At 45.7% G+C, this 25,619-nt stretch overlaps 1 protein-coding gene and 1 long non-coding RNA gene across 3 annotated transcripts in view; one reads left to right on the forward strand and one right to left on the reverse strand.

Annotated features, from left to right (window-relative positions):
* Window positions 1–25,619, forward strand: part of BCL2 (BCL2 apoptosis regulator) — a 184,532-nt gene that overhangs the window by 135,098 nt on the left and 23,815 nt on the right. The window lies entirely within an intron of this gene.
* LOC309610666 overlaps window positions 17,542–25,619 on the reverse strand; it is a 164,649-nt gene continuing 156,571 nt past the window's right edge. The window contains exon 3 of the long non-coding RNA XR_014234121.1: window positions 17,542–25,164. This is a non-coding gene — a long non-coding RNA (uncharacterized lncRNA). The remainder of the gene's footprint in view (window positions 25,165–25,619) is intronic.

A 25,619-nucleotide genomic window follows, 5' to 3' on the forward strand; every position in this document is an offset into this window, starting at 1 on the left:
GTGTCTAAATAGATCATCTCCTGTGTGGCCCCAATAGCTTCACGGTCCCACGTGGCATGGGCTCCAGGCAACCTAGTCTCCCTGGAAATATTTTTGGTCACGTGTCATGGGAAGAGGAGAGAGCAGGGGTCAGAAAATCTGAATTTGAATCTTATCTCTACCATCAACTAGCTGACTGGTCCAGGCCACTTCTTAACATCTCTGAGCTCGGGTTTCCTCACCTTTGAGTTTCTTCTTAAACCCATTGGTAAAACAGTTTAGTACCAACAAGGGCCCTCAAATGAACTAAACAGGGCTGGAATTCATCTGGGATGCCCCAGCACAGCTGTGTACAGCCAGCTGAAGTCTATTCTGATTGGCTTGGGTGCACACCATGCTGGTTGTTAAATATTTTGATATGACTCCTGGAAATAATTTATGTGAAAGAGCTTGTAGACAGTACAGCACACGAATAGCTAGTTTGATGATGGCGTTTGGGTAGTCACCACTGCCAAGTTTAACTTTAAATATATATTTTTCTATATATATTTTTCCATCATCTGACAGATTAGTAATCTTCAAATTAGCCTCTACCTTTTAAGGTTCAACAAAGGAGAAGTAACGCAACATTTAGGTTCAAACATTCTTATCTAGTATTTTTTCATGAGTCCTAAGAATTTGGCTTCCTGATTTTCCAGGCGATGAACCACTTCTGAGCCTCAGAGAGTGACGGAAGGACCACTCATGTTGGCCTTTTGAGTGAAGATTATATTTGAGCAAGGTGACTTTTGACAAAATATGATAGACTTCTCTAGAATGTCAGGACACTCCTTCACTTTGATTGGTGGTTCAGCATGACATCTTAGGTGAAAGGGCAGACAATAAACATTTTAAAAAAGGGGTATGGGGACTTCCACTGCAGGCGGCACGGGTTCGATCCCTGGTCGGGGAACTAAGATCCCATATCCCTCGCGGGGGTGTGCTCTGTAGTTCTTAATGGAATGCCATGAAATTCAGCGTTTTGCTAGAGATGACAAGAGATGTGATTACATATAAGGAGGGCCACAGAGACCCTCTTTAGGCCACTTATAATGGAAAATGATGTTCCATTTTTCAGTTGGGTCTCAGAAAAGAAATGCACAATTTGGTACTTAATTTTAGACTAGAATATAATCAACGGGAGACATATCCATGTGCATCAGGAAGAGAAGAGTAGGGAGACAAAAATAAAAAGCAAACACGGCCATCCCCTTACTCCCACCCCCCATCGTGCTGAGGCACCTGCTAGAAATTCTAAGTTCCAATCTTGTTTCTCAGTGAGTAATGTTTTGGGTTCATAGTCTTGTTTGGGTCCCTTAGCTTTCAGTGAAACAACTGCTACCCTAGAAAATAGGTAATCTGGCTTTCAGAATGGACTGTGCTACCATCTGACATATGACTCTGGACAGGTCATTTACCTCTGCTAGGCCTCAATTTATCACCTATAAAATGAGGGTCAAGTAATACTGACTCTATAGGGGTTTTATAAAGAATTAAATGAGTATATGTGAGTGTATGTACATGATTATATATATATATATGTGTATATGTATATATCTCCCTTGAGAATTAAACTAAAGCTATGTACCTTCTCCCCAGAAAAATTCACGAACACAGGAAACTTAGCCAACTATTTTCAGGGAATTTCTGGACTCCCTGAAGCCATAGGCATCCTAATAAAGGGTTCTGTTATCTAAGGGAAGAAACCCTGGATCGTATGTTCCTTTCTCTGCTAAAATTCTTATTATGTTTTTCTCACTTAAAAGGAAACTGTAAGTCAAGTTTGACTGTAGTCCATATTCTACAATAAATATTTATGATCACTACCCCCTAAGATTTCTAAGCTCAGTTAAGAATACACCAAATGAGGGAATACCCTGGCAGTCCAGTGGTTAGGAGTCCGTGCTCTCATTGCCAAGGGCCCGGGTTCGATCGCTGGTCGGGGAGCTAAGGTCCCACGTGCCACTCAGTGCGGCCAAAAAGAAAAGAATATACCAAATGCTAAAAAGTCTGGTACAAAAAAAGCCTTTATATAATTATTATAGTTCATAGTAACAGGGTTTGATATATAATAACAGGAAGAACTTTTATATGGACATGTATTAATTTATTTCTAAGCTTAACTCAATATGAGGACTATTTTTTCATTCCTCACTTGCATAGGGTGGAGATGTGCTTTTTTCTTTCAGTTTGTTTTTCCACATCTATTTAGAGCAACCAAAATAGGAAAACCACTACACAGGTCCTAAAATTCACTTCCTCCATCCGTTTTCTGTACTCTGCTCCAGGTCTGATGAATATAACTTTTTAAACATGTCATTTATTTTTATTTTTATTTTAGTCTAAATGTCCCTTCAGAAACACCAGGGGGAAATATTTTTAGCTTAACTAAGAAAACAAACATGTTTAAACAAATAACACCCAAAATGTTCAGGTAGAGTTGGTATTTCTGGCGTTGGTGCATTTTAACAGTGAGCCCATAAGGTATACACTAGAACAGAATTTTTCTTCATCTTAGATGTGTTAATTTCTTCCAGGAATAAGACAAAGAGAACAATTGAGCCCAACTTTTATATTGAAGCTAATGTAGCTTTGAAAGGTAATTTCAAGTTAGACAATATACTGCCATTTTTTCCCAGTTTTTTTTTTCCCCAGTTTTTAAGTGCTATTTATAGACATCCTGTGCAGAGCCAGTGGAAATGCTGATAATGGTGCAAATGAGGAAAAAGATGAGCTAGAAGAGGAATGAATGCTGAGTTGAGCCCCGTTTGTGCAAAGATAGACTTTTCTGCCTTCATGACCTCCTAGGAGGCTTTTTAAATTTTCAGGTAGGATTGATGGTTTAGGATTCATCACATTCAATTTTGATCCTTACTCTGAGAGCATGAGCCTTGGCTCCCTGCAGATCCTAGGTGGGAAAATGATTATCTTTTGATTAAAAAGCAAGATCCATGTCACCAGCTGTTCAGGGCCAGCAGTCGCAGCAGCCTTCATGTCCACATTGTTCCTGCTCCGTAAACAGATAAGTGAGGACTAATAAGAATGAATTAGTAGTTACCCAGGGAGGTGCTCCCCTGGCTTAAGAACGTGTTCATTCAGATTGCGTTCATTCGCCGGGTTTTTAACTGCATAGACCTTGAGGAAGCCCAGGGCTCTTCATCTTGGGGGTCAGTGGAAAAATCTGTGCCTTGGATGCCTTAGCCCAACTGCAGGTCAGAGTTGAAATCTCGGTTCTATTCATTTTACGTATTATCTCCATCTCCTAGAACTTGAAGCATGTTTATCATATATATTTGGCTAGCTTTCTTCCAGAAGGTTCTCCAGTTTCATTTTACCCATTGCACTGTGTAGTGCTTTTGTGAATGCACTTAACTAGACTTGTACAAGAATAAATGACGTTATCAATCTGTTGGTTGCTGCCAGTAACATCCCTTCTCATCTCATGATTATAAGTGCTTTTCTTTTGCAAACCTTCTGAACCCTACTGGGCCCCCAGTTGCTAAGCATTTTCATTACACTTTATCTGAATTTATCAGGATCTCCTAAACTCCCTAACCGGGGCAGTGAATTGGGCTCATTCACACTGTGCTTGTAGAATTGCAAGATGGACACTGTGAAATGTATTGGTGGACTATTTAAAGCCTTTCACTTCCCAAAAGGTTAAAAGGCCAGATCTTTGAAATTAAGGGGTTTTTTTTTTGTTTTTTTTGTAACCCATTAGGCCAACATGGGGACTAAAACTTGAAAAGTACACATTAAACCATCGGCAGGGTGATAGCTCCACATCACACATGACTGTGAATATGTAGGCAAAAACATGGATTTTAGACTTATACAAAAAAGTTCACTTTGAATTCACAGTAGAAGAAAACATTGATTATAACAGAAAATCCCACAGAAACTCACTCAGTTTGTAATATTTTATTAACATTATCTCAAAGATAAATTAACCCTTTTCCAATCTTCTCAAAAAAGTCTATTTACCAAGAATACCTAATGAAGGGTTGTCTTCTGATTCTCAGTTTTTGGAAGAAGGCACCTGATTGGTATAATTCTCTTTGTACCAATGCCCAGCCAACTGCCAGCAGCAACACAGTGACCTTCGATGACAAGCCTGATTGATTTCATACACCCTTTTCATGTTATCATTTGTACCTGTGTTTCCTTATGTGCAAAAGAGAAGTACAAGTGGATGAAGGTTTCAGAGGGTGCAGGCGGCCGCATGATTTGAAGACTCAAGTATAAAGAGAGGATGCGAGGGAAAACTTGTGGAAGGGCAGTGAAGCAGGGAAAAAGAACTCCAAAATGGGACCCAACTTAATGGTCATGTATCAGACTGTGACTCTGCATCTCACCGTGTTAGTGGAGGATTCCCCCTGACCTGGGGCTGGGGTCTGGGCCTTTTCTGAACACCAGGGATGGCAGAGAGGAAGCAAAATGTGGTGCCACAGAGCTCCGCAAGGATAAGACAAGGTCGAAAACAGCAGATCAAAATAGAAGTAGGTCCCCGCTGCCCAGGGTATAAATGACTAACACTGCACCCTTACTATGCATCAGGCACTGTTCCAAGCTCTTTGCTGTATTATTGTATCTCATCTAAAATCCAGATTCATGGGAATTCCCTGGCGGTCCAGAGGTTAGGACTCCGCGCTTCCACTATCAGGGACCGGGGTTCGACCCCTGGTTGGGGAACTAAAGATCCCACAAGCCTTGTGGTGTGGCCAAAAAATAAATAAATAAATTTAAATTAAAATCCAGATTCCTAGATGTTGCCCTGTCTGCTAGGTGTTGATTAGCTCCATGATTGATTCATTCTTAATACAATACTAGCTAACATACAGCACTTACCGTGTGCTGGGCCAGCACTGCTTTAAGCATATTACATACAATGACTCATTTAATCCTCACAAGAACTTAATGAGGCAGGTACTGTCATTATCCCCACTTTACAGATGAAGTAACTGAGGCCCAGAGATGCATTTAGCACCTTGCCCAAGATCATGCCGTAGGAAGTGGCTGAGCCAGGATGAAACCCATGTTATGCTCTTAGCCACCATGTCAGGCTTCCTCTGAGGTGCTGATCACTGATTATAATCATAATCTGGCTATTGATTATATGAGTTTGGTCGTTGTAATCACAAAGAGGACATCAAAAAATGTAAAAGAATGTAAACAGGTCACCTTTGCTGTCCCCAAAAGATCAAATTTTAAATAGGGTTAAAATTACTTTGATGATGTCTGTTGGTATCTATCCCTAAAAGAAAAGGCAACTCTTTGTCTGCATTTAATTGAGAAAACAGGCCCGGTTCATTTTGACAACTCCAAAGAAGTCCCCCATGGAATCAACTGGGGAACTCATGTCACTAGACATTATTGGGTGTCTACGTTGCCTAGAGACCTGTGGAGCCCTTGTCAGACTTTAAGGATCAGGAGTTGCTGGAGTTCCTCCAAGACAGTAAACCAGAGCCTCAGAATCAGACCCGCTGATTCAGTGCTGTTAGGCCAATAAGCAGTTCTTATCAAAGATAGTTAAGACCCAAAGATAAAGACTCAAGCCCACTGAGGCTGCCAGTGTCAGGATGCCATGTTGTTTATGTTTAGCTGTTGAGGGTGACCAGCCCCTTTGGTTTGGATGCACTAGAGAAAGTGCAGTAACCACTGGCCAACAATGTCTCTAGATACCACCCTCGGATTTCCTTTCCTCTTCCCATGGATATGCAGACCACCTAAAAAGCCCTGCTATCCCAGGAAGACTTTATACTTAACAGAAGATGAGGGAACCTGTGGAAATTAATGCTACAGAGGCCAAATTAATTTACCAGGGAATGGAGCAGTCTCCATTTCCTTCCAACTGGAAACAGATCAGAAGCTTTAAGGCATTAGAAAATGCAAGCTACATAACAAGATTCTGAGTCCAAGCATCTCATGGATTTTTGGCTCTTGATGTCAGCTAGGAATGATTGTAACCCAGGTGTGACTCTTAATGCAGAGTTGGCAGTCTTTATTAGAACAGCAGCCAGCTGCAACAGTGACCTCTAAGAATATGGAAACAGACCCTCCAGGGCTGCCATTTCTCAGCTCAGCTTTTGGCCTGGGCAGCCGGTCCCAGTGCTGAAAGGGTAGCAGCTGCTTATGGTCCAAGGACACTTAGGGGCTCTTGGCAACAGAGGAAACAAGGACATATAGGAGCCCTTGAAATGTCCTTTAGTCAGCCCGGCTGCCTTTAGGCAGGACCATCTAACCATTTCAGACAGTTGAGAAGAATCCTCTTTCAAAGACCTCTGGAGAAGGAACTCCAGACTCCCTTTGGCAACTTTCACTTTAGCAAAATGATCTTTGGTAGCTAGGCTGTCCCTGCAGCAAGGATAAGAGCCTGTCTTAGAAAGTTACATGATTTAAAATGTTATAGATGGATGGATGGATGGATGGATGGATGGATGGATGGATGGATGGGTAGGTAGATAGATAGATATAGATGATGGGTGGAGAGAGGTAGATAAATAGATGATGGAAGAAGGAAGAGAGAGAGGGAGAGACAGAAGAAGAGAAAGAGTGGGAATAGGTGATTGTGAAAGACAGATAAACCCCTAGCAATGAGACCTAAGAGAAATATTTATTACAGAATTATTTGCCAGGGAGTCCACTAAAACCCATTCAAAGCAGATGCCACCTTCCGTCATACTCCTGAAGCGTTTCCCACATGCCTCTATCATACCACCTTATGGTGTTGCAACATTAGAACGGGGTAGCTGTTGGTCTCCCTAGCTGGAATGTGAGCCCTATAAAGCAGAGATCATATCTTATTCTTCTCGTTAGTCTCAGCATCTAGCCCAGTGCCTAGCTCCAAGGAAGGATGGGAGGGAGGGAGGGAGGAAAGAAGGAAGGAAGGAACGAAGAAGAGACGGAGGTAGGTAGGTCAACCAATATGATACATAAACTTCTATCCTTTGAGGAGTGCGTCATTCCTAATGCTATAATCATCAACGTTTTCCTACCCGAACTTAACCTGATGGCCTGTTTCCCCTCAGTTAGCGGTTAGCTATCACACTCAAAGTCAATACGATTATATATATAATCTGCCCGGTGTTGGAAGCGTTTGTTAATACTTAACCCCATTTAACACCTTTCTAAGGAATACCAATTCATTATGATAATGTTTCTCTCTGCAATAATTTCCTCCCAAATGTATTTCGTTAGAGCTCATTGTTTATATATGTATACGTTTTCCATAGTTCTGTTGTATGGTCTCAGCCAGTGAGAGCTGGTGTGACAAACGGTAAGGTATCCTCTCGGCCAGTGACTATGAGAGTACCTTCTACAAATGTCTTCAGCCAGTGAGTTTTGTCTGCGTTTTCTATTTTTGAGTATGTTCTGTTTTCTCTGACACTCTGCCTTTGACACACGATGGCTGACAAAAGGCATGGGAGTGAAAGGACCAGCTCCAAATGCTGGGAAGCACTTCCCACTTCGTGGGAAGTCGAGGGAAATGAAGCAAAGATTAGCTGGAAGTTCAGGTTTGCTGGGAAGTCCTGTGACCTGGCGAGGGACATCATCAGTACCATTGGAACATGAAGGGAACTGAGGAAGAATCAGGGCTGGAGGTGTGGCATGACTTGCGGGGGTTCTAGGAGAATGGGAAGTGACAGTGTGATGGTGGGGACATCACTGTGACCCTATATGCCCGAGATCGTGTCGCCAAGCCAGTCAAGGATACGCATGTATGATCCCTCCCCCCCGAGGGCTCCTAGCAGCTAATCTGTCTGGGTGACTCTCCTTCCTTTTCCCCAAATCGAAACCCTCTCATCGTTCAAGACTCAATCCAGGGTTTGGTTGGCCAAGTTTCTCCTTCTCCGCGGAGTATCCTTCTCCTTCCCTTGGAGCCGTCTCTCCTCTCCTTAGCACCCCCTTATGTCCCTCTGTCCCAGTGACTGTCTGTCTGGGGCATCATACTGGGCAGTCTGTAAAGCCCTGAGTGGTTGTCTCCCCATGGTCCCTTCTGGATAGGGCAGCCAGCAGCTTTCTCACACCCGGGGGCCAGGCTTTGTGTCTTGTGGGCCTGCAACCCTGACCATAACTGATACTGGATTAAGGCCCATGGTTTAACAAAAAGGCAACGGGCTTGCTCTAAGGTAGAGAGCATAGCTTGGCAGGAGATCTGGTACAAGAACTCTGCTCATTTGGGACATTGGTTTTTGACGATAACTGGTCCAATTAGACCTTCCCTGGGAGTCATCTCTATTTTTTAACCTTGTCTTATGGTTTGTTTGTTATTTGCAATTTCCCCTGGGCTGAGGTCTTTTTTATTCCTTTATTAGATCCAAAGGTCCTCGAGGACAGAGTCTTACCTAATCTTTCTTTTCTCCCCATCGGTACCTGGCTCTTGGCATTCGGTAAATGTTTGTCGAGCAGGTGAATGTGAAACACCTGGGCCTGATGCCTTCACCCAAGGAGTAAATTATTCCCGTGGTTTCTTTTCAGGGGTACAGCCCACAAGAATGAGAGGATTTGGGGTCAGAAAGGTCTCCCAGCATTACTGGCCAGTGTGAACAAGGCCACTGAGCAGGGCAGTAGAGACAGGGGTAGCAGTTGGCGAGGATGTGGTTGGAGGGATAAACACAGATGGTGCCCTGTGGGCTACCCAGACCCGGGAGGTCTGAGGCTTGGGGACAAAACTGTCCCAAAACAATGAATATAGAGCCAGAGACATAAAAAGTGACAGCGGCAAGTCCAGGGAGAGGGACAGACGGAGTTATACCAAATACATTCATCGCAACGAGACGACTTCTCCCAGTACTGGTCAGCCCCGAACTCCTGTCTGTTCCGCTGGGTTGTAACTTCCTCATGAGCAGGGCTTAGAGTTTGTTCATCTTGGGATGCTCAGGGCCTCGCAGGGCCTACAAGGGACCTGGCACATAGTAGGCTCCCAGGAATGGTTTTTAACCGGAACTGAGTTGATGAAAGAGGATTTCACAGCCTGTTTTGACAGCATATCCAGCGGCTACCAAGGTTTCTATCACCTTGAATATTACGAAGTTCTCTCCTTAAATCTAACTGTGCTTTCCTGACACAGCTTAAGTCCATTTCCTCTCAAATGGCTTAAAATGCATGGGATGATTCTTCAGCCCTTTGGGAAGAAGGAATGCTGTGTATAAAGCCTGGATTCAATAAAACCAGATTTTTAAAAAATAGCTCTTAGCATCTTCTACTACAGACACTGGTCTGGGCAGGGCTTTTTATTTTATTGAATCCAGCTGAATAGCTTGACTACATTAATAATGGGGCTTCATTTCCAACCACTGGCTCACAACCTTTTCCCCTAAAAGCCTTATGGTACTTAAGCAACTGCTAATATATGAATAATTGCTGGTGGCATCATTTCCTGCTATGATTTGACCACCAGGATGAGGTTTTTCTTCTTGTATCTAATCTGATGTTTTCAAGAATGCCATGTGTGGGTCTGCAAGGTCATATTTAAAATATAGTAAACAGATCTAACTGCAGCTATGATTTGGATTGTATTAGGTTTCTTTATGTTGAGAAATTAAGGATTTGGGAAGATGCTGTTGGGTGTATAGTAACATTGGTCTGAAGGGGATTCTACCTCAAGGTTGCCCAGAGGTTTGAACCTGGAATTTCTGCTGAGCATGGTCAGTGCCATTCCGCGGGGTCCCCGGGAGGGACTGGCAGATTTTATACCCTTCACGTTAAAGATGCTATTTATTTAGCTCCCACATAGCCATACTTCTTTTTGAAGTTTCCGTGCAAGATGACATTTAACCATCAGTTCTGTTTACGTTGGACTTGAGTGGTGACAGTTTTTAGTATACCTAACTGGGACAAGATAGCCCTGTAGAAGATGGATACCTAAAACGCACCTGTTAATAGGAGTACAGCCTAGCACCTAAGAGCACAGCCTGGAGCCACATGACCTGAGCTTGAATCCAGCACTTTCTAACCCTGTGGCTTTGGACAAGTTACCTATTCTGCCTCAGTCTCCTCCTGTGAGAAGTGGGGTTAATAACAGTACCTACTGCATACAGCATGAGGTTCGGATGAAGTGATGTTTGTCAGATGCTTAAACATAGTGCTCTGTGAATGCCTGTTATTGCCCATGTTTGTCATTTTGTTGAAAATTCAACAAAATATTTATTCCTCTCCACATAGCCTCCAACTAGGATGAACAGTAAAGTTTGTCTTTCAGCTGGCATGCAGTCACATTGAACAGAGAACTAAAAGTTTGGTAAGACCTTGCATACAACACCTTTTTGGCAAAAATAAAATATTTCTTCTAACTGGGAAGTTCACGTTGCCCATTGCCGTGGGGCTCGGTACTGTGGGGATAAATGGGAATAAGATATGTGATTCCCCTCCCCAAAGAATTTGCAGTCCAACTGGAGAAGCATGACTATCGTACATCACGTGGCAAAATAAAACTGGAGAGCAGACAAAATGAAATATGGGAGGAGTTGAGGAGACGTAGATGCTAAGACAGCTGGACTGGTCCAGTCGGACTCCCTGGAAGGTTTTCAGGTGGGATGAGCTGAGGTTGAGGATGGGGTGGAGACTTGGGTGATGGAGGTAACAAGGTGCCGTGGGGCGGGAGAGACGGAGGGTGGTGATGAAGGGTGTTGGGAGGTCGGAGGGAGTGGGTGAGGCTCTGGGGTGGGACCGATTCAGCTCATTGGAGAAGCAGTGAAGACACTCCCAGGCTGTAGCCGCGGATACATTGCACAGTTAACATAGACAGCACCGGAAAGTAAAGTGAGAGAGGCCAGACGATGGAGGTCTTCACAAAGCAGGCAAATGAGTTTTTAGATTTGGTTTAATAGAAAAAAGGAAGTGAGAAGGAGGTAGGAACCACTATCTGGTGCGCTTGGCAGCTGTGTCACCCGACGTCCTTCCTGCGGCAGCAGTGTCCCCAAGCTGGGCCCTGCGCATTCTCCAGCGGCAGAGGAGTGAAGACAAGCTGGGGAAATTAAAACATTTTAATATATGTGAGTTATCCAGTCCAACCACAACACATCCCAGGAATGTTTTTCTGTTTTAGGAAGTGAAGCGGTGGGTTGTTTGGAGGTGGTGAGGGTGCGAGTTCTACTTCTTTACATCTGAACCTCCACTGGAACAGAAAGAGACACAGTAGTTTTTGTTTAGATGAATCCTCATTGTATTAGATTTTTATGAGTTTTTCTCAGAGCTCCTTGATCATCGACTCATACGAGAGAAATGTATTAGCTCGTTTGCCTGTCTCTTTCCTCCACTGGTCTTTTATTTTCTCTCGTTGGATGCTGTGCTTTGGTTCCTCCTCCTGGGCCCATTCCAGGCTTGAGTAAGGAGCAGGCGGTCCCCGGCAGCTCGTCTGTATCATCGCTCGGTCCCTGTGAAGTGGAGGGAAATAAACAGCACGTGGGAGGGGGGAAATCTGTGTTCTAAGAACTGCTTTGGTTTACACATCTATAGATACACTCAACCAGCACTGCGGGTCACATGGACCGGCTGTTGAAGCTGAGCATGAGTCACTTTTAAATTACTCATAGAGAAGGAAATATGTTTCTAAAAGCCAAGCACCGTTGGCTTACACACGAAGCCGGGGGAGTGAGCAGGCAGCCTCATAAAGCACTCAGGCCTCCTGTGACAGCTGGCCTGCACAGTGCATCTGGTGGGAAGAGTGGGTCCCGGGCCTGAGAGCTCTTTGCCGCGTGTTGTATTTGGAGGTGAGAATCTTCATCAGTGGGAACCCCTGCACTGGGGCAGTGGGTGCTTGGGATCGACTTCCCATTGAGACAGTCTTTCTCTCGCCGTCTCACTTGGTGATTGGCATGAGAACTCTTGATTAAGGCCTTCAGTAACACAGTCTAGTGGTGGAGACCAAGCTGTCTGAGCCTGAAATATGGAGAAGTATGTCAGTTCAGCGAAAGGTCAGGTAGGGCAGGGCCAAGGAGAGGAGGTCCAAGGGCACCATGGAGCACGTGAACTTCAGCTGAGTCTTGAAGGGCTTAGTTCCTCGTGAAGGAGAAGGAATTCCATCCCAAGCAAGATGGAAAAACCATCTGAGCAAAAAGAAAGCATAAATGACAAAGGCTACCCCTTCATTTTATCCGTTGGGAGTCTAAACTTTTTTGACACACGAAAATAGAGAAGACAAGAGAACCATCACCAAGGGAGGCCAAAGCACTGCTTACTAAATTGGTCCAAAGGAGGGATTTCACCAAATGCAAATTGAACAAAGAACAATATGTGTGACTCAAAATATCCGTTATGCTCTTAATGTGAGAGGGTGTGCGGCAGGGAGGTGACCTTTGAAAGGTTTTAAAGTTGTAAACTTCTGTGACCACATTGTTTTGATTGCTGGAAGATTTAAGAAAGGATTACCTCGCGGCACCATCTTGGAAAAGTTGATTAACAGGAAAAAAAAAAAAAAAAAAGAAACTGCTTCCTACATAATGTTCCGGGACTTTTTTCATTCTGTTTTAGCTTTGAAGATGTACAGTTCAAATGTCCGTGAAGTAGCTCTACCTTTCCTGAGAAAACAGAAGTCTAGAGGTGCAGGCGTCTGCTGCATCTGGGCTTCTACTCCTGGCCCCTCTGCCAGAATTTTGGTTCCCTGGACCCAAAGGAAGCGCATTTGGCCTCGTTTCTCCCCCCAGCCCCGCCCCCGCCTTGCCAGGAGGGCGAAGGTCGTAGCAAAGTGGAGCCACCGTCCCTCACCCTGAATGTGTGCCTCTGGGCCAGATGTTCCCGGAAGGTCTCCTCTGAAATTTGGGAAACAGGAAATGTGAAGAAAATTTCTAATTTGCCTGGTCATGTGAACTCCTCTTTCGATGTTGCAATAGAATTTTGGAAAGGAGTGCTCTGAGCTGGGTTGAACCCTCCTCATCAGAGAGCCTTGGCTCCTTTGAGAATATGGTCGATTTGACTATCCCGCCTCAACTTCCCTCTTTCTAAACATGTAAACCCTGATGCCTTAAAGAACAAAACCAGAAAAGAAACCCACTGGGTCTTAGTTGCATGGTCAAGTTGCCAGCTGGGCTGCTGAGAGGGGCCCACGTGCTTGTCCCTGAAAAGCCCCTTGGCATTTACTACGAGCTCCCATCCCTGCAGACGTGTCTGTGCAGGCTCACGCAGCATCTTCGGAACCTTCACAACCTGTGTTTGCAGTAGATGATTGATGATGAGGCTTGCTTCCCACACATTTGGCTCTGATAATCTCCACGCTAAAACATTCAGATGCAAATAATTTTAAAACAAAGTGCCTTCGAGGGATCTTTCTGGGAGGATGGAAAAGGTTCCATATCTTGAGAGGGGAGTGGGTTCCAGGAGTATTTGCTTTTGTCAAAATTCATCACACTGTACGCACACACAAAGTGTTCATTTTGCTGTCTGTAAATTAAACCCCCATGAACATTTTTTAAATAATAAAGTGGCTTGAGCTTGGGAAGAAACTAAAAGTGACTCCATTCAAGGAATTTAGAAACGTTAAGAGTCAGCCGGTAGAAACTAAGAAATATTCGTGAGCAGTCCCGCCATCCTCCGTACCGCCGTCCGGGAAATCTTTGCAAGGTGAGCAGATTCAGCCCAGCTTGTAGAAACTACAGCTGGTTCTGTGCATGCGTCTGTGTTTTCATATGTGGTGTTTTATCTTGATGTCCATTTTTGTTTGGCTTATTTCCCGTTTAATTGGATTTTTTTTTCTACTTCCTGAATATGACTCCCCCATAGTCCCAAATATCGCAGGCCCTATAGAAAGTGAATGCCCAATAAATGTCCACCCATCCCCTGAGATGCAGTGCTTCCCCTTGCTCTGGAACATTCTACTGAAATTAGCCAGTGCATGTTGGCCTTAAATGCATATGTAAAAATGGAAAGTGAAAGGAGAAACATCCCTACTTGCACTAGTTTTCAGAAAATTCCCAGCTATGTCTGTTTCTAAAAAAAAAAAAAAAAAAAAATCCATTTCAGAACTTTGACTTTGGAAAAACTATTTTTGCCCCATAAGAAAAATAAAACATGTGCTCAGTAAGTAGTGCTATTTATTTTAAAGTAAGAAAACAGGGTTCATGATTCTGTCTGAATGTGGGTGAATGGGGGCAGAGCTTTCCTTTGCTTTCTCTCCCTCTTTCCTCCTCTTCATGGCCACTCAGAAGAACAGGTGTGGAAATTCCCGCAAGTGTAAACTGTGACCGTTTACACGTTTGTATACGGAGTTTCATGTTTTTTTTTTTTTTTCTGACAAGTCAGTCTTTCTGTCATCATCTCATCTTGAAACTAGAGAGGAAGGGAATGGAAGAGCAAATTGCTAATATCAGAGGCTTCTGGAAATTCCCCTTTTATGGTACATGAGTCTTAAGAATAGTTCTCTTTCAGTTGTGTTTTTGCAATTTTGGTGAAAATCTCTTGCTCGGCCCTGCCTCTGGTTTGCTTAAGCCTGATCCCAGCTCTCTTTAGAGCAGAGGCTGGAGAAGGCGGTAGGAAGGATAACTTGATTTTCACCGCTTGGGAGAAAAAGAACCCGACTGAGATACTTTTTTTTTTTTTAAAGTAGATAACGTGAGTATAAATCGATAGTCACAGAATTTTAAATAATTAATTTCTCCAGTCTCTTTTATAAACGGATGAATCTCACGTGAACTAATGACTCACCACTGCCTGAATGGTATAAAATACTCCTGGCATTTTGTGTGTTAATGGATACCCTTCAGTTCCAGTTCCACCCTGGCTGAATGGAAGCTGACCGACCTGTTTTCAAGTCAGTACAATACAAGGTGATTCTCAAGCAAAAAAGCTTTTTTCCCACACTGCTTCAGAGGATGCCTTCTTGAAGATGGATGTAGGCCTTGGATCCTGGGGCTGGGACAGGCTTATGTCCCATGTGCCCGCAGGTGGAAGGGCCCCCGGAGGAAGGCAGATCTCACCGCAGCTTTGGGGACCAGCTGGCAGGCTGCCTGGGGGGCTCGGAGGGCCCGGCACAGACTGAGGCCTGGAATGTGGGAGAGTGTGTGACCGCCAGCCCCAAGGCCGGGCTAGAGGGACTATGCTAATTAGCGAGATGCCTGCTAGGGCCAGGTCACTGGGCGGCCAGGTAAACAGTACTGGGCTATCTCTGCATTGGCAGAGGGGGGCAGTGGCTCAGTGCCTTCCTTCACTGCCGAGTTGCTCTTGGCAGTTACTTATTAATCGCACCTCAAGGCACCGCTAGGTTAGACAAGAAAAATACCCCTCCAGGAGCCCTCTGCCTTTCTCACTCCCCCAGCATCCTTCCCATCCACTCCTGCAGCGTGGGAACCAGGGTGGACCTCCTACCTGGGCACTTGCCTGGGGACAACTAGCTTCCCATGCCTCCGGGGGCCACAGCCTGTTCCCACCCCAATCACAGGAACCCTAGACTCTAGGCCAGGTGAGTTTAGACCCAGTCGGAGCTTTTCTTATGAAATGTCTTGACTTCTGAGTTTCTTTTTCCTGCTACATTGAGCCCCGAATATGTTTGTTTTCTTTCTAATTTTGGCTTTTGAAAAAAAGAAAAAAGAATGTTTGGTAGAGTGTAAAAGTGTTCTCATATCCAGATTGGAAACTCCCCGGTCACCCTGAACCCGGGCAGGTGTCTCTTTGTCTCTCTGTCAATAAACAGTGCGTACTTGACCTGGACAACCTCCGATGGCCATGGTGGGCCCGGGCCCGTCTCGGTATTCAAGGAGGGCCGAGCCGCCCTGAGTCAGAAGCCGGACCTGCCTCTTGCTCTTCTTTTTTTTCTATCTTCTGATAGAGACCACATAGTGTTCTCTTCACGGTATTTTGATGACATGTGACGTATAAGCCCAGGTGTGACGTTTACACCGTGCATGGCCTTACAATTATAATAAGTGAGAGAAGATAAAGCCAGCTGGAGTTCAAGGTTAAAGCCAAAAGCAGCTGATACTAATTTTCACTGAAAACAGGGTCACAGAGCCGGGCATAGGTGCCCCTCTGGGGGACTCTCTTCCGTTGTCACTTGCGTTATTTTATAGACCAACCCCAGGCACAGGGTTTCCAAGAGAGAAGCCACCTCTCGAGGTACAGACGTACTGGTGACACACACTCTGAGGACCTCCCTTCCCTGGGGCCACCCGCCACCTCATGAGGTGTCTGGTCCTGGCTTCCATGCTGGCTGACATTTCACTTCTCTGGGACTCAAGTTTCCTTGCTTAAAAAATAAAGGGACTTGGCCCCTTTTCCTTCATCTTCTTGCATTCTGGTTTTTCCAGATAGAGGACGCCAACCCCCAGTTGAGTACTTAGTTCCTCAGGAAAAAAAACTGTCCGACCCACAATTAACGTAACTGTTTATTTGTGTGAAGGCTTTCTTATTTAGCTCCCGGACTCGCTGTCTGCATGTGCTGGAGGGTGGCCCCGGGCTTGGGCTCATGTGAGTCGCTGCTGTGTCTTTTTCTCACAGAGCAGCCAGCTCAGAGGAGAGAAAATGGAGGAGAAGATGGAGGGCAGAGTCTCCACTGGTTTACTCCTCCAGCCCGGAGGGAGCTGCCTCTGGGCAAACGCTTTGACCCGCATCTCTGGTCACCCAAGAAATCGGGAGACCAGCCCTCTGGGTGCAGAGCCCCTTGGGGTTATGAAGTCCACTGATTTGCAGGTCCTGAGCAGAGCAGGAGAGGGGCCCCCCAGATCAGGACCTGGAAAGGGATTCCCTGGCCTCGTTTCTGTTTCTGAGTGGCAGGTGGATGGGTAGGCGGGCACGTAGCATCCTTGCAGCACTCAGGTCAGGGCGAGGTGCAGGGGAAGCACGGCTCCCGGCGTTTGGGTACAGCCTCCCAATGCTCTGAGGCAGGGCTTCGCGAGACGGGGCACAGTGGCAAGGTCTGGAGACGTTTCTGTTGTCCCAACTAGGCAGGGGTTTCCACTGGAATCCAGTGGGTGGAGGCCAGGGGTTCTGCTGAACATCCTACAATGCCTCTCCCAACAAGGACATATCTGGGATGGTCTAAGTCCCGAAGCCTAGTCATATTCTATAAATTGAAAACACTGGGCTGAGGTGAATGGGAAAAGTCATTTGCAGTTTTCCCCGCAAGGGACAATCCCTCTCTGCTGCCGGAGGGGGCTTGGTGTTAACTCTTGCTTCCTTCACCTCTTTGTGCCCCCCACCCCAGCCCCTGTCTTCTGCTCCCTCAGCGTTTCTTTTTTTTTTTCCCCTCAACAAACTTCATGAATATTAACTGGGGCATTCAGGGCCAAAAGGGCTTCTGGTCTTACTTGGGGAATACCCTCAGGCAAGACAAGCAGTGAGACCCGGAGGCCCAAGAGTGCTAAACACACCTTCCTCGGTCACACCAGTGGTCCACACCAGGGTCCCGGGAGACCCAGGTGATGCACCTCCGACCTGCAAAGAGAAAATGGGGAGCGGGGAGCGAGGGCAGAAGAGAGAGGCTATGCCAGGCACTCCAGGGACAGAAAGGAGGAGAGGGCCCCGGTGGACCCTGGCAGGCCCTGCTCTCTTCCCCACCTCCACGGCCTGCCCCCCTTTCTTCCCTCCCCTCTCACCGGCTTGCCCTCCTCTCTCTGCCTCTCAGCCACCATCCTCCCCTTCCCTCCCCACGCCAACAGGGGGCAGCAGAGAGCAGCAGACAGAGCCCACAAGCCACAGACCCGGTCTCCGAACCATCCCCTCACCTAGACTCCAGGGCGCCCTGAGGCTTCCATCCCAGCAGGTTGGGTCTCTGAGACCCTCCTCTTCCACCGGCGTCTCTCCTCACCCTCAACCCCCCGAGACGTCCCTCCCCACTCCGTGCATCGCACAGCCCACGCCAGCCTGGCTAGGGGCTGTTGTCGGCTTCATGACACGTCTGATAGTATCGACTCGCAGTATGGTTTCTCAGCCTTTCCAGCGGGGATACTGTGCCTCTTCAAGTTGAGCATCCGCCCCTTGAGGCAGGAGCTACGCTCTGCCCCCGCTGTTTCCCCACAGACCTCAGGGTCTGTGCTCAGTTCTGTTGATGCATGGAGAGGGCGCTGACGTCTGCTTCCTGCCCACGGCGCCCCCTCCGAGGGACCCTTGGCGAACGTTATGTCACAGCATTCTCACCCCAGCCCTTGCAGCCGATGCTGCCATCCCCCTCATTTTTTATAGATGAATAAACTGAGGCTCAAAGGGATTAGACATCTCAGCCAAAGTCTTAAAGCTATGAAATCCATCTCAAGACTCTAGACTCTGCTGCACACTACGCTGCTTTCAACTCCAAACGGTCCTGAGACTCTTACAATGTGTCATGAGTCCATCTTCCTTGAGCATGGCACAATCTTTTTGGATTGTGTTGTTTAAATCATTTTGATTTCAATTTATTTACTTATTCACCCCACAAATGCTTACTCAGCTTTTACCCACAGTGCCAGGCACCGTTAGAACCTGGAAGACAAAGATGAAGATGACACAGGCCCTGCCATTGAGGAGAGGAAGCAGACGCGTAGTGGAGAGCTCAAGAGCGAGCAGAGATGGGCAGAATAAGAAATGGGTGTGGTGCGGAGGTGATGGGGCTTGGTCAAGAAAGGCTTCACAGAAGAGGTGGTGTTTGAGCAGAGTCTTGAGAGGCACCAGGATGTGGTGCGAGCCGGGGTCAGCTGGAGGTATGAGGTTTCAGGCTGATGCTGCCAGTAGCACAGGGAGTTGAAGGCAGGAGGTGGGCATGGGGAGAGGTGGCTCTGGAGGCATAGGTCAGAGCCAGTTCACCCTGTGGCCAATGGGAAAGCGCTCGGGGCATTGGAATGAGAGAGAAGGACGCAACTGCTCTGTTGTTTAAGAGGAAGCCCCTGGGAGCAGTGCCAAGGGCAGGCTGGAGGGACAAGGGGAGGTAGGGAGATCAGCAGCGATGCAGAGGGGCAGAGGGATCTGGCAGCGGTGAGACTAGAAAGAGGAGACATCCATACGGCAGAGATGGCAGTGATGGCGCATGGGTGGGGAGGGAAGAGGGAGAAGTTGAGGGTCACGTCTGGGTTTCCAGCTGGGTTGTAGGTTATCAGGGGAGCTGATTGGGCTTTTAGAGAGATTTGGGGAAAGCTGAATGAGCTCCCTTTGGGGTGTGTTGAGTTTGAAGTACCTGAGTTACATGTGGATATATTTGATTCTAAATTAGGGTTGAAGGCTCATTAAGAGATTTGGGAACCAACAGCCTAAAAGTCCCTTAGCAAGGTTGTAGCTGAAGTCAGGAAGGGTGTGAGGTCTCTACTCCTTGGGGAGGTAGGTAGCCATTTCCATAAACATGTGTGGAATAGTATTGCATTATCTTTGTCCATAAACTAAACTTTGTCCCTAAACTCCAATAGCCCAGAGTTGGGAGGTTCAGGTATGTGATGAATAAGTGATTTTCATCCTTTCTGTGCACCGTTAAAGAGTTCATGAATATCTCCAGCATCTGCATTCAGGCTTCCCCTTTCCAGGGCCATACCTGACTTTTAAATATTACTGTCTTATGGAAGGTTCTTCTCCCCTTGACTGTGTCAGCTGTCCATCTCCCTCTGGACCTGCCATTGGCTTTTTGAAGTAGCCGGCTCTCATAGAATATTCCAGATGGGGACCTCATGGCTTAGTACAAGGTCAGAGGTTCTTTCTCTTGGGTTGGAAATCCCTTCCTGATGAGGACAGGCTCGCCCTTCTGCACCGAGGTCGTGAAGGAGTAGCTTCTGCTGCCTCCGGAACTCCTCCAGGCTTGCATCTGGTAGCTCAAAAGTATTGAGTCTGGTTGGAGTTGTTTTTTCAAGAACTTTCCTTGACTAATGATGTAAGTAAGTAAGTAAGATCCTCAAATCAAAAACTACAAATCCTGCAAAAAGAACTTTACCAGCTTCAAGCTTTTCACACCGTTATTTTCACATTTGCATTTCCTTTCACCTCCCAGAAAGGGAAGGGAAATTGAGATCTCTGACAGTTAAATGGAAAGATGAGTGAAAGGGAATCACAATGACTGATGCCAGTCCCTGCGCTGAACGCTTCACGGAAGTCATTTATTCTAATGACAACTCTAGAACTATTTTCTGTATTTTATGAACTAAGACATGGAGGCTCAGAGACATTGAAGACCTCATCTACTGACTTAGATTTAAGCATTCCAGGGAAAGAAAGGAGAACAACGAACTCATCCAACTCATTGACATAGCTGGGAATGTGCAGAGTTGAGGTTCCAACCCAGTTCTGTCTTTTTTTTTTTTTTTTTTTGGCTGCGTTGGATCTTTGTTGCTGTGCGCGGGCTTTCTCTAGTTGCGGCGAGCGGGGGCTACTCTTTGTTGCGGTGTGCAGGCTTCTCATTGCGGTGGCTTCACTTGTTACGAAGCATGGGCTCTAGGCAGGCGGGCTTCAGTAGTTGTGGCACACAGGCTCAGTAGTTGTGACACACGGGCTCTAGAGCACAGGCTCAGTAGTTGTGGCGCACAGCTTAGTTGCTCCGCGGCATGTGGGATCTTCCCGGACCAGGGCTCGAACCCGTGTCCCCTGCATTGGCAGGCGGATTCTTAACCACTGCGCCACCAGGGAAGCCCCAACCCAGTTCTGTCTTATTCTAATGTTTGTGCTCCATCCTGTCCCTCAAGCTGCCTCCTGAAGGGGTGGAAGTGGAGTGGCAGAATCAGGGGCCAACGGAAATCGTTTTTCAGGTGACGGAGAGTAGCAGGCTGTGGATCTTCATGCGAGCAAATTGGATGCCAGTTCTGAGCTGAGGCTATATGGGTATGCTAGCCTCCTGTATCCACTGCTGAAGGAGCCATGGTCAGATACATAGGTAGAAAATACCAAAACTGAAGACATGATGAGGCATTACCACCTGACTATCCACCATCCTGATGCAATGGGTATCTTACAGTTTCACCAAACCCACATAATTATATCTTCCAATAAGAAAGTAGGTGCTGACAGTAGGCACGTGAGTTGTTATTATCTTTTTGCCTCCCAGGAACACTTTTTGCACTTCATTATTTAACAGTAAGAACATTTAAGAGTAGTGCTTTGTAGATAAGTTGCTCGGTTAGGTTGACAAAAGCTGATACACAAATGCTAGGAGATTAAAGAAGAGATTCGGTCATCATAATCCCTTCTGCCTTCACGTGACTTGACGGTAAAATCTCAGGCTTTTGGACTAATTTTGGGGAAGGTTTTGACAAATTAATGACAAAATCTATAATTTTAGAATTTCTTGAAAGAGGTATGTTTTTAAATTTTCAAATACCTAAAACTGGGCACACAAAGTGTTGCCAAGTGGCAGCTCTGTTTAGCAAATAGTGACCACATCAAAACAGCAGGCTCAGTTTGGTGTGCTCTGTTTCTGCGCCCATGGCAGTTACATCGCTTTGGTGTCAAATGCATGTTTTTAAAAATCTTGAACACTGTTTTCTCTTAGTTAGATAAACAAAGTCCTTGATGGCTATTTATAACTATTCGTTACTGAGTCTCCCCTAAGCTCTACAAAGCAGTTAGAACATGAAGGGGATGTTTTGCAGGTTGGCTGTGGAGTAAAGACCATCTGTTTTGATCAGTCTACCTCCCACCCAAGCCCCTACTTGAAGTTCTGAATTCATGTTTCTCAGATTGTTGTCCGAAGCTGTGCGGCCAGCTGCTGTAGATGACATCCGCAGGGAGCAGCTACTGAGCCCCCTCTTTTCTGTGTAGGAGCCTGGCCTTGAGAATTCACCGATGGGCCCATTTCACTCTGTTTTCTAGCTCGTTCATCCAAGGGCTCAAGGCACCAATGAAAACCTTCATATCACAGAGAGCCAGTGTTTGAGGGGTATTTGGTTTCAACTTGCTTGTGTGTGAACATTTATATTTATAATCATGCTAATCTCTAAGGCACTCAAATCACATTAAAAGCTTTAGCTAAGGCTGCCAAGGAAATGAGCACGTATCCACATGGCTGGGAAGGATGAGACATTGGGTTGGGCCTACAGAAATGGAATAGGCTCCGACGTTCATTTCAGTGATCTTTTCCATGAGATTTTGTTTGGAAAGCCCTGCAGCCAGGCGTTCCTCATGTACATGTGTCCCCTCCCCCTCCAGCTTGTGCTGTCACTCTCACCTTGGCCCCTCACTCACTACCGGCCACCTTGCCTGCATGAACTGTGCACCCCGTTCCATCTTTCTGGGAACCCTGCTCAAGGCCCATGTGTCTGTGCCATCCCCTCTGCCACCTAGGGCCTTGCTTCTTGTGTCACTCCCTCTTGGCTTCCCACATAAACTTGACTCCAACTAGAGCGAGAGGACGGGTGATTGCCTCCTGAGGCCACCCCAGAATTGAGGTCGTGCTAGTCACAGAGCTGATGCCCAGGAAATAACGCAGGACAGACGGCTAGTCTGGCAGGGGGTGGCTCGGTGTGGTGGGAGGCGGATGAGCCACGGGGGGAAGTAGCTTAGGGTCACGACAGACACCGTCGGTGTGGGGAAGGGAATTTTGGTGGAAAGTCTGAACAGGTTAATTTGACCCATCTCTTAGGCTAATTTATAGAAAAAGCACAAGAAGGGGGAAAATTCCCTTTGAGCAATGAGAGAGGTGAAAGCGAAGCAGGGAATGTCCCTTATTGCATTACAGAAGAGGAAACCCAGATGACTTCTCAAGTAGTTTATTGAAGCTACCATGAGAGCTCGGTGTAGTCAGGATGAAAGAGGCCCGTTTGCCTTCTCGGTGGACATATGGCTTAGGACTCTGTGAAGAGTGTTGCCTGTCAAATTGGAAGAATATGACAGGAGTCGCCCAGTGGAGGTTGGAGAATTCATCTCCATTCTCGCAATCTGGATAACTCCTTCCTAAGCAGTAAATGTTATGCCAGATTCCAACATTCCTAGAACGTTTACTGCCAGAAGTTCTCCAAAACGTTGTTCACTAAGCTTCAGCGTTTTTAGGACTCCCCATCTAAATCTACCTCTTTATCCCTACATGGAGACTGTTGGTGTATTAGCCTAAAACAGCTCACTAGAAGGCTGAGCAGAGTCTGGTTCTAGAATTTGTGCGAGGCTCTGGGAGTTCAGGAAAGGCTTGGTAATGATAGTTTCACAGCATAGGGAGACTATGCCTTGAGAGAAGATAGATGGGAGCAAAGACAAACGCTAAGAGAAAGTGGGAGGATAGCAAATTAAGAGGGATAAAGGAAGAAAAAAAAAAGAGTAGATATACATAGCAATAAAAGAAGAAAAATCATTACAATGTGCAATGGACAGAAAAGTGACTTTTCTGTTTTTCTTTGGGCCCTCCTAGACCACCACTATTGCTAGAAGGTGAGAGCAGAGGGCTTTCTGTGGAATCCACTCTTGAAAAGGAGAGAACCCTTAGGAATCTTTCTTCCAGATCTCCATGTCTTCCATTTTCAGGCTGACTCAAGCAAAGTGGGGAAAAATCACATCTGGACAAAGGAAACTTATTTCCTCAAATCTAAAAGACTTATGTCAAGAGAACCCTTACTGTAGAGAGCCATAGCGTTAAACACTGAATTTGATTCCAACCAGTAATTAGATAAAGGGTTAGAAATCAATATTTTGTGTGCCATCTCCTTCCCTCCTCACTGCTAACCCTCGGCCAGGCCACTATAATAACAGTGTTATTTTTCATGCCTGAAAGGAAAAATCAGAGACTCCATCAAGAAAAGTCTTTTAAAGGAAGGCTGTGTTATTGCAATATTATTTGGACTCTCCCTCTGAAGATATGAATGATTCCAATTTCTCTTAATATGGGTTGAGGGTGGTGAATTAAATCTCGCTGGGTTAGAGAAGCAACTTAGAAACAAGTCAAAGGCCCCTAATGTCAGCCAACATTTATGTTATAAATGAGCTTCATTTTTTTTCCTCATAATTTTTACTTTTTTGAAGAGACAGAGCTGTTATAAATAAGCAAGTCATGGCTGTATTCAACTTATGACATCTTGGCTCTTTGCAAGCACGTTTAGCTGGGAGTCATAACTTCGTTCAGGGAGGCCGTGTGAGAGAGTGGAAGGGCAAGATGCTTTCTGTCAGGATTCTGGGTCTGAGTCCTGATTCCACCATCAGTTAACTATGTGTCCTTGGAAAAGTTACCTATTCTTGGGGTCATCTGTAAAGTGAGGGTGACAAGAGTCATGACTTATCTATGGCTTGTTGGGAGGATCAAACCAGTTGATAGATATGGAAGAATTTTATCAACTGCAGTGTGCCCCGTGAATATTCGTTTCCATTTTTTTTTTTAAATAAATTTATTTATTTTAGGCTGAGTTGGGTCTTCGTTGCTGCGCACGGGCTTTCTCCAGTTGCGGCGATCAGGAGGCTACTGTTTGTTGTGGTGCATGGGCTTCCCATTGCAGTGGCTTCTCCTTGCAGAGCACGGGCTCTAGGCGCGTGGGCTTCAGCAGTTGTGGCACGTGGGCTTCAGTGGTTGTGGCTCGCGGGCTCTAGAGTGCAGGCTCAGTAGTTGCAGCACACGGGCTCAGTTGCTCCGCGTCATGTGGGATCCCCCCGGACCAGGGCTCGAACCCGTGTCCCCTGCATTGGCAGGCGGATTCTTAACCACTGCGCCACCAGGAAAGCCCTCGTTTCCATTTTTAATAGGTACCGTTATATTAATGGGAAAGAGACAGTTATGGTTTCATCCTCAATATACATTTGCTCTTTATTTAATAACACTTTTTATGTCCTACTGTGTTTCAGCCAGCAAACCAGAGACCAGGAGGATTCCATTGCCACTTCCTAGAATCACATTGCAATGGTGTGAGGTTTACTCCTTATCCAGCGCCAAATGATAAATTTTGGCCTTTAAAAATAAAGAGAAAAGGCCAAGAGCCAGAAAGATTAAGGATTAAGTTAATTTTTAAAATAACAAATCTTTCTGTATATTCTCTTCTCCTTTATATGGTGCTGGTAATTTTTAAAATTAGATTTTCCTTTGGGCATTTCATACTAAAAATGATGAAGTTCCCTGTCCCTTATAATTGCATTTCTTTTGATTTTCTTTTATTATGACTTGCATATCACTGACACTTTTCCCCTGGAATGTTAAAAGTATACATCATCCGACTAAAAGGAAAAAATACTGTCTTAATAAAAATGGAAAAGACAGAGAAAGTGGAGATTCCTCTCTTTTGGTTCCAAGTAAGACAAAGCCTTCATTCCCTTATTCTTCATACATGCCAAGGTTGATGTCATGGAACCAAACCAGTTTTGAGTTATCTGAAATGAAAAAAAAAAAAGCAGTTCAACAATCTTCTGGATTGAGAAACAAATTTTCTACAGCCTGATAACCCAAAAATGACTTGAAGGCATTTGCTCTGTAACTTCTTGGTTCGGGGGTGGAGGGTGGGAAGACATTCTGGGAAAGACTTAAGGAGGAGAATTTCAGTTCAAGGGATGCTCTGGGAGATCCAAGAAGTGCTGGAGGGGCCACAAAGGAATAACATGGTAACCTTGAGTACCATAGGGATCTATAATCCACGGAAGAGGGATGAAAAAAGCCTGTATGATTCCTTTGGTTGATGTATTAACATATCAGTGAAAGTTACCACTAACGAATGTTATTTATGAGTGATAAGCAGGATACATCCAGGGAAGGTGTCTGTTAGTTTTTCACAAAATCATCTTCGCGTTATTGAAATACGGCTTTCATTCCATTTGAACTGTAGTCCTAA

The sequence above is a fragment of the Balaenoptera borealis genome (genome assembly GCF_965194805.1).
Source record: "Balaenoptera borealis genome assembly, chromosome: 14".
Taxonomy (NCBI): domain Eukaryota; kingdom Metazoa; phylum Chordata; class Mammalia; order Artiodactyla; family Balaenopteridae; genus Balaenoptera; species Balaenoptera borealis.